This window comes from Narcine bancroftii, chromosome 9, assembly GCF_036971445.1.
Source record: "Narcine bancroftii isolate sNarBan1 chromosome 9, sNarBan1.hap1, whole genome shotgun sequence".
Lineage (NCBI taxonomy): Eukaryota > Metazoa > Chordata > Chondrichthyes > Torpediniformes > Narcinidae > Narcine > Narcine bancroftii.
Genome location: NC_091477.1, coordinates 99,049,730 through 99,057,428, shown reverse-complemented (window position 1 = coordinate 99,057,428; position 7,699 = coordinate 99,049,730). Strand labels below are relative to the sequence as shown.

The 7,699-nt window shown below is 38.7% G+C and overlaps 1 long non-coding RNA gene across 1 annotated transcript; it reads left to right on the top strand.

Annotated features, from left to right (window-relative positions):
- Positions 1 to 5,699: 5,699 nt before the first annotated feature.
- On the top strand, positions 5,700 to 7,299 carry LOC138743039 (uncharacterized). Its single transcript, XR_011344614.1, has 2 exons — positions 5,700 to 5,800; positions 7,100 to 7,299. It is a non-coding gene; the product is annotated as an uncharacterized lncRNA (long non-coding RNA).
- Positions 7,300 to 7,699: the final 400 nt, after the last annotated feature.

Here is a 7,699-nt window from a genome sequence, read left to right as displayed (position 1 = left end):
GCTGGTGCAAAGTTTTTCACCAAATTGAATGCATCCCAGGGCTTCTGGCAAATAAAACTGCATGAAGATAGTACAAAATACTATACATTCAATACACTGTTTTGGCCGATACTTCTGTCTGAGGAAGCTTTTTGAAATTTACTCTGCATCAGAAGTGTTCCACAGTACAATGGACCACAACATAGAAGGCATAACAACATAAATGGTGTACGTGTGTATATGGATGACATGATCCGATGGGGATCCACAGAAAAAAAACACAATGAGAGGCTCATCAAAGTACTACAATGCATCCAGAAGTATGGATTCAAGTTAAACAAAGAAATGTCAGTTTGGTGTGAAGGAAATCACTTTTTTGGGAGATAAACTGTCAGAGGCAGGTGTGGAGTCAGATAAGAGCAAGGTGAAAACAATTTTAGAGATGTCCAGATCCACTGACAAAAAAGAGCATTGAGAGTACTGGGAATGATCAATTTCATTGGTAAATTCATACTAACCTGTCTTCCAATATACAGTTGCTACTGGACAAATGTGAATTCAAGTGGACAGACAATCATGAGGAAGAATGGGGACGAATGAAGACCATTCTAAACACAGAACCAGTGCTTTTGACATTCTTTGATTCACCCAGAAGGACAAAAATATCTACGGATGTCTCAAAAGATGGAATAGGTGCTGTAATATTTCAGGCTATGGGAGAACATTGTCAAGGACGATGACAACATCTGAATGTTAATATGCTGATAAAGAGTGTCTAGGTCTGGTCTATGGATTTGAGAAATTCCACAGTTATGTGTATGATCTACTAATATTCATGGCAGAGACAGACCTCAAGCCATTAATAACCATAATCAAGAAAAATCTCAGTGAAATATCGCCATGAATCCAAAAATCAATGACGAAGCTACAACGCTATGACTTTGAATTGATGTATGCCCCAGGGAAACTTATTATGTTAGCTGATGCATTATCCAGGACAACAACGGAGAGTGAAGCATACAATGAGAGCTCCACAGAGACAGACGTGAATCTCCACGTTAACCTGATTACTGAATCTCTTCCTATATCTGGCATGAAATCCAAGCAGATCACAGCTGAAACAGAAAGTCATCAGAAATCTGAATGAAGGATGGCTTAGGGGTAAATGTTAGTCATACCATCAGAGCTGAGCTGAATGTTGTCCATGGGTTTCTACTCAAAGCAGAATGTTCATTCCTCAATCACTGTGACGAGATGCCGAAAAGGGTGCATAAGTGGCACCTTGAAATGGAAAAATGCAACAGGAAGGCCAGAACTGCGAGGGATAAATGCTGACATTGACAGGATGGTTTCAATCTATGAGACTGTTTGAAACATCATGCAAAAAAGACAAAGGAACCCATGACCAGAACTGTCTTATCAAAAGAAGCATGGCAAAAATGGCTGATCCATTCTGGTTATTGACCATCTATCGAACTATCCAGAGATAGTGTTGCTTCCTCCCATGTCTGCCTCTTGTGTGATTCTCTCAAAATTTCTGGCACATCACTGGCTTCCTCTGCAGTGAAGATTATCTACCATTTCCATGCTCCCCATCCCCACTTCTACAGCATCATTTGATTGCATGTGCACAGATTCCTTCCTTCTGGACAGACTGAACACCATCTATGCACAGGTTTGATGATAAGAACAGGTTGACATCACAGAAAATCCATGTCCCCTGAATGCCCCCAGTACAGCTGCAGCCGAGGTGAGAAGAACCCTGTACAAAGTGAACCCACATGAGGCGGTGGGATCAGAAAACATACCTAATTGTGTACTGAAGAACTGCACAGACCAATTGATGAAGGTCTTTACAGACATCTTCAACACCTCACTGCAGGAGTCGATATTCCTGCAGGGTTTACAAGAGCCACCATGATCCCGGTACCCAACAGGATGACATTAACAGGTTTCGATGACTACCATCCTATGGCACTGACCTTCACCATTAGGCAATGTTTCAAGAATCTTGTGATGGAGCTTATCAAAGAATACCTCCCAAAGATGCTGGATGAATTTCAATATAGAAGAAACCATTCCACATACAATGCTATAGCCTTGTTCCTTCACTCTGTCCTGACCCACTTAGAGAAGGGTGCCTCATCTGCCAGGCTGCCGTTCACTGACTTCAGTTCAGTGTTTAATATAATCAATCCCCAGAGGTTGGTAGAGAAGCTGTCCTCACTGGGACTCAACACCCTTCTTTGTAACTGGATATTGGAATTCCTAATGGTAGCAGAAAATCAAGCACCAAAATGCTGAGCACTGGCGCACCTCAAGGCTGTGTGCTCAGCCTGTTCCTGTTCAAGCTACTGACCTATGACTGCATCTCCAGATCCAGCTCCAACAGAGTCATCAGGTTTGTCGATGATACAATAGTATTTGGCCTCATCAGCAACAACAATGAATCACACTACAGAGAAGAAGTGGAAAATCTCGTGAAATGGTACGAGAGTAACAACCTGAGTGTCATAATGGACTAGATGAAGGAGATATTGTGGACTTCAGGAGGACTAGGAATGACCACCTTCCACTACACATCAACAGTTCTGTTGTAGGAAGAGTGGAGAACACTAAATTTCTTGCAATTCTCTTGTTATGACACTCACTTGTCAGGAAGGCACAACAGTGACTGCACTTCCTGAGAAAACTGAATTGGGCAAGACTATCAGCCACCTTTATGCCAACCTTCCGTAGGAGCTCTACTGAAAGCATCTTGGCTGGTTGTATCACAGTGTGGTATGGTCAGTGCAGAGAAATGAATCGGAGGTCAATCTACAGGACCATGAGTGGTAGAAAGGATCACTGGATTCTCCTTCCCCCCCCCCCCCCACCCCACCACCACTATCGACATGATCTACCAGGATCATTATCTGAAGAGGTCACATAAAATCATTGAGGACCCCTTCCACCCTGCACATAGCATATTTCAGCTGCTCTCATTGGGAAATGGATAAAGGAGTATCAAAGCCAGCACCACAAGCTAAGGAACAGTATCACCCCAAGGTAAGTGAGAATGCTGAACGACCAAAAGAACTCCTCACATTAACCATCTAAGACTCTCATATTCATGAAACAATGTTTATTTCTTTATTTGTATAGATGGAATACTTGTCCTGTATATGTATTGCTTGTCCATATGTGTGTTATGTCTCGTTGTGGGTTGCATGTTTTACACTGAGGACCGGAAGAACACTGTTTCCTCAGATTGTATTTTTATAATCAGTTGACAATAAACTTGACTTGATCCACAAAGTTGATGATTTACTTACAGCATGCAAACCATGATCATAATTAATGGACCTTCAACCAACCTCAGTGAAGATCATTGTCCTGACATATCATTACATCATATCTCATGACATATAACCTCCAACAAATATCAAGATGGGAGTGAAGCTCATCTTTACAATTAATGAAAAATATATTATTCTCTGGATACTGCACTTCAAAAACACAGTCTCCTGAACCTGCACCTCATTGTTGAAGCTGTCACACCTAAAGGCTGACCTTCATCCATATGGAAGAAAAGGTCCATGACCAACCTGTATACATTGGCCTCTATAAATATTCTGGGGGAAAAAAAACACAGAAATGCTGGAGGAACTCAGCAGGTCTCAAAAAGTCCATAGGTGATAAAAGATATATTTATAATCTTTCAGGCCTGAGCCCTTCCTCAAGGAATGTCCTTCCTATTAACACCATGAGACCTGCTGAGTTCTTCTAGCATTTCTGTTTTTACTACTATCACACCGTCTGCAGACCTTCATGTTTTTCTCCATAAATATTCAGATGTACCATATCCTAGTTCTTGGGAGACAACTCTGGGTGAAGGTAGAGGCCAGTGATTAAATTCACCATCATCTTCAGAGTGTCAACACATTCTTTGGTTGATTGAAGAAGTTGTTTGATCAAGCTCTCAGACCTGACACAAAATTCATAGGCTGCTTTAGTTGTTGTCCTCTAAAATGCTTCTGGGATTAGACTATGAGATACCACGAATGCTTCCTCTGCAAAATTGCCAATGTTCACCAGTTAAATAAGCAAAGTATAGTCTCCATATCAATCCCCTCAGCATTCCACCTCGAGATCAACATTATAGACGCCAGATTATTTGCATGTCCAACACCAGATACCCAAAACCAATCATCTTTTCTGAAGTCTTGTCAAGAGAAGGCAGAGAAAAAGATTCAAGATGTTCTTAAAGTTTCTTTGAAAAAATGCAATTCCCCTCTGACCTTTGTGAACCCATGGCCCATAACATCACAGAAAATAGGTGCAGGTGAAGACTATTTATCCCTTGGAGCCTTTGCAACCATTCAATCCAATTGTATGACTTCAGTATCCTATTCCTGCTTTCTCTCCAAACTCTTTATCTGTTTAGTCACAAGGACCATCTCCAACTACCTTTTGAATATATCTAATGAAGGTTGGTAAGAAATTCACAAATCTCCAAGTGAAGAGGTTGCTCCTCACCTCAGTATTAAATGGCTTACCTCTTACCCTATGTCAATTCCAAATGAAGGAAGTATATTTAGGGTGTATTGGGAGCAAATAGAAACCCTGTGTTAATGGTAGAAGGTTTGCACTGCTACACAAACTAGTCCCCCCCTTCAGAAATGCAATTATTGCAGATTCCACATCAGAGCCTGCTGAACCAAAATGGAAGCAAATCATCTCCAGTCGCAAAGAATTGGTTCAGTGAAGAAAAAGTAGCAGAGTAGGTCAATAAGGTTAAAGAACATTCGGGGGGGGGGGGGGGAAATTTCCTTTGTTAGTAAATGCATGGAAAATATGAGTAGGAAAGTTGAACTAAAATTGTACAGAACATTATTTAGCCCTCAGCTTGAGATAGAATGGAGTTCGAGTTGCATCATTCAGGGCAAAAAAAACGCAGCAGAGTGTGTGCAGAAAAGATTGACAAGTATGTTTCAAGGATTGATAATTTGTGGCTTTGAAGGAAGTTTTGAACAGAAAAAACTGAGTGGAGACTAAACAGAGATTAAAGATATTAGAGGCAGCCAGGATGGGGACTGTTTTCCACTGTAGGAGGGTTCAAAAATGAATGAGAAACAATTTAAATGATTAGGTGGAATTATCAGAAGAAGGTATGGAAACATATTTACATCCCAGAGGGCAGTAGGGCTCCTGAACTCACTGTCATGAAAACATGATGGAGGCGAAAATTCTTCTCACATTTGAAATGTCACTATTAACTTCATTTCGATTTCCTTTGATGTGTTCAGACATTTTCCTACATGGTGGAATAAAACAAAGCCTTTTAAACCAAAGGATACAATGGACTGAATGTACTTATAGTGACTTCGATCCAATAAATAATTGCTTCAAGGCTAAGTGAGACAGTTATTAGTGATGTGTTTTCAATTAGTTTCAATACAAGTCTAGATGTTCTTAAAGCCTTTCACACATAAACGAAATCATCTTCTTTAATGTTGAAATGAATTATCCATAAATAACCTTTGTATAAACTTCCAGTAATATTTATGATCACAGTCAACTAAAGTTATGAGCATTTCACTCACCCTTCTCTATAGCTCTATGTATATTTGCGCTCTGCCTCACTGCACATGTTCCAACCAGCACTACAATATCCGATTGCAACACACATGCTTCAGCCGGCACTCCAACACTTGAATGCATTGCGCCTGCTCCTGGAACTGCACATGTGCACAACCACAGAGATGGCCGTGGAAAGTAAAACTAACTTGGGATGCCTCTGACGCTTGCGCAAGGCCCAACGGGGTGCCGACCCAACAAGGTAAGTAGATTCTTTACACATTTTTGGCCTCTACAATACTTCCCCCTGAATATAATTAGTCATAATGTGTTAAATAATAATTACACAATACAAATAACATATAAAAATCAAACTTGAGACAGATCTTCTTTCTTCATAAGGCCAGATGTTACCACCACATAGCCGTGAAATAGAGTGATCTTTACCACAACTCTGGATCAATAAAGGTGGAATAAAACAAAGCCTTTTGAACCAAGATGGATAGAATGGTCTGAATGTACTCCTTGTTCTAAATTTACTATTATTCTCAGATTTTCTTATCAACGACTGTATTAAATTAACTTGAAGCCTGTTTATTTATCAAGGAATGATAGGGAAAATGAAGCTTCTTATTATCTCAGTATCATCTACCACAAAACTAACACAAAAGCATTACGTTCACAAACTGCTTTTACCAAGTGCTTTAATCCTTGCTTTCTGCAAAATAGAGTATGAGAACATTCCTTTTCAAGGCTGTCAGTTTGTTTACACTGGGTTTAGGGCTTTTTCATATTCGTTTTCTTATTCCCTCGTCTGAGACTTAAAATGTTCCTAAACAATGGTGCTGATATTGTCACTGGATGCAAAAAAGAATTTTCATTCTCATTAATGCATTTTTCAAGTAATCAGTATAGCTTGTGTTTTACCTGAAATTAAATAGTGGGTAGTTTCCAGCACTTATACAGGAATGTTTTTAGTCAAAGACCCATGATAACAGAGCAGAGATAAAAAGAACTCTGAAATGTTAAATGTGACTGCAATCATCCTGGAACTATTAGAGAATAAAATAGCCTTCTAATGCTGTTCTCACTTCGAAAAAATGTATCACTTAGAGTAATTAGTAACTTATTAAAGCACTTTTGTTTGTGGATTAATTTTAAAGTCAATTTTTAGCTATATAATATATCAAAGATAATATTTTTGCTCAAAAATAACATTCATGAAATAAAGAATGACAGTAATTTGAGGTCTGAAGTTTAATTTTAGTAGTCTGTCGTATTAGGAGTTCAATGCCATTTATTGACGTGGCCATTGAACAAATACAAATAGAGCTTTGATATGGTTTTGTCCATATAAGTCAGACCATTAAAATATTCTTAATTAAATACATACATTTTAAGCAGGCTTTTAAAAATCTTATTTTTGAGCATTCTCATAAGTGTAATCCAAATGTATTACTTCTTGATTTATTCCAAGTTTCTGATCGTTCTGCTTCTTAACAAAATATCTTTTTTACTAATGGCTTTAATTATCTGTAATCCTACACGTCTTGCTGCCCAGACAATAGGTCTTTTAACAAAGGAATTGTCACTGTGTGTGGTGCATTTGACCCTGACGAGTTCGCCAATGAACCATTTCCCTGGACAATGTCGATTCAAGTTTGTTAATCCAACATCAGATGAAGTCGTTGGGAAAGCGTGAGATACAAACAGTTCAAGATTCACTAATGCCAAAAAGATAAATAAAGTTGCCTGTGCTAATGTGCATGTCCTCGAATACTTTTCTTTCCTTTCTCCATCTCACACACCCTGTATCTTGTTTCCATCTTGTAAAAGATTAAAAAAAAGGTCATAATAAGCGCAACCTGAATGAGAATTAAAGAGTTCTCATTACATTATAAAACAGAAAATTCAGCCTTTTTTATTCGAATGGTATACTTGAGAATGAATGATGAAACCAATAAGTTATATGTATAATTATTATTTATGGCATGTGCTGAAAGAGTTCAGAATTATTTGCCCTTTGCAAATATTTTGCAAAACAATACAAAAGTTGCTAATTTGAAAAAAAACATTATCTGAAGGAAATTAAAAATTTCAGTCCTTGAAAACAATTGATATCACATCCCCAGGAAGTTATATCATACAGCATTGGCTGCTT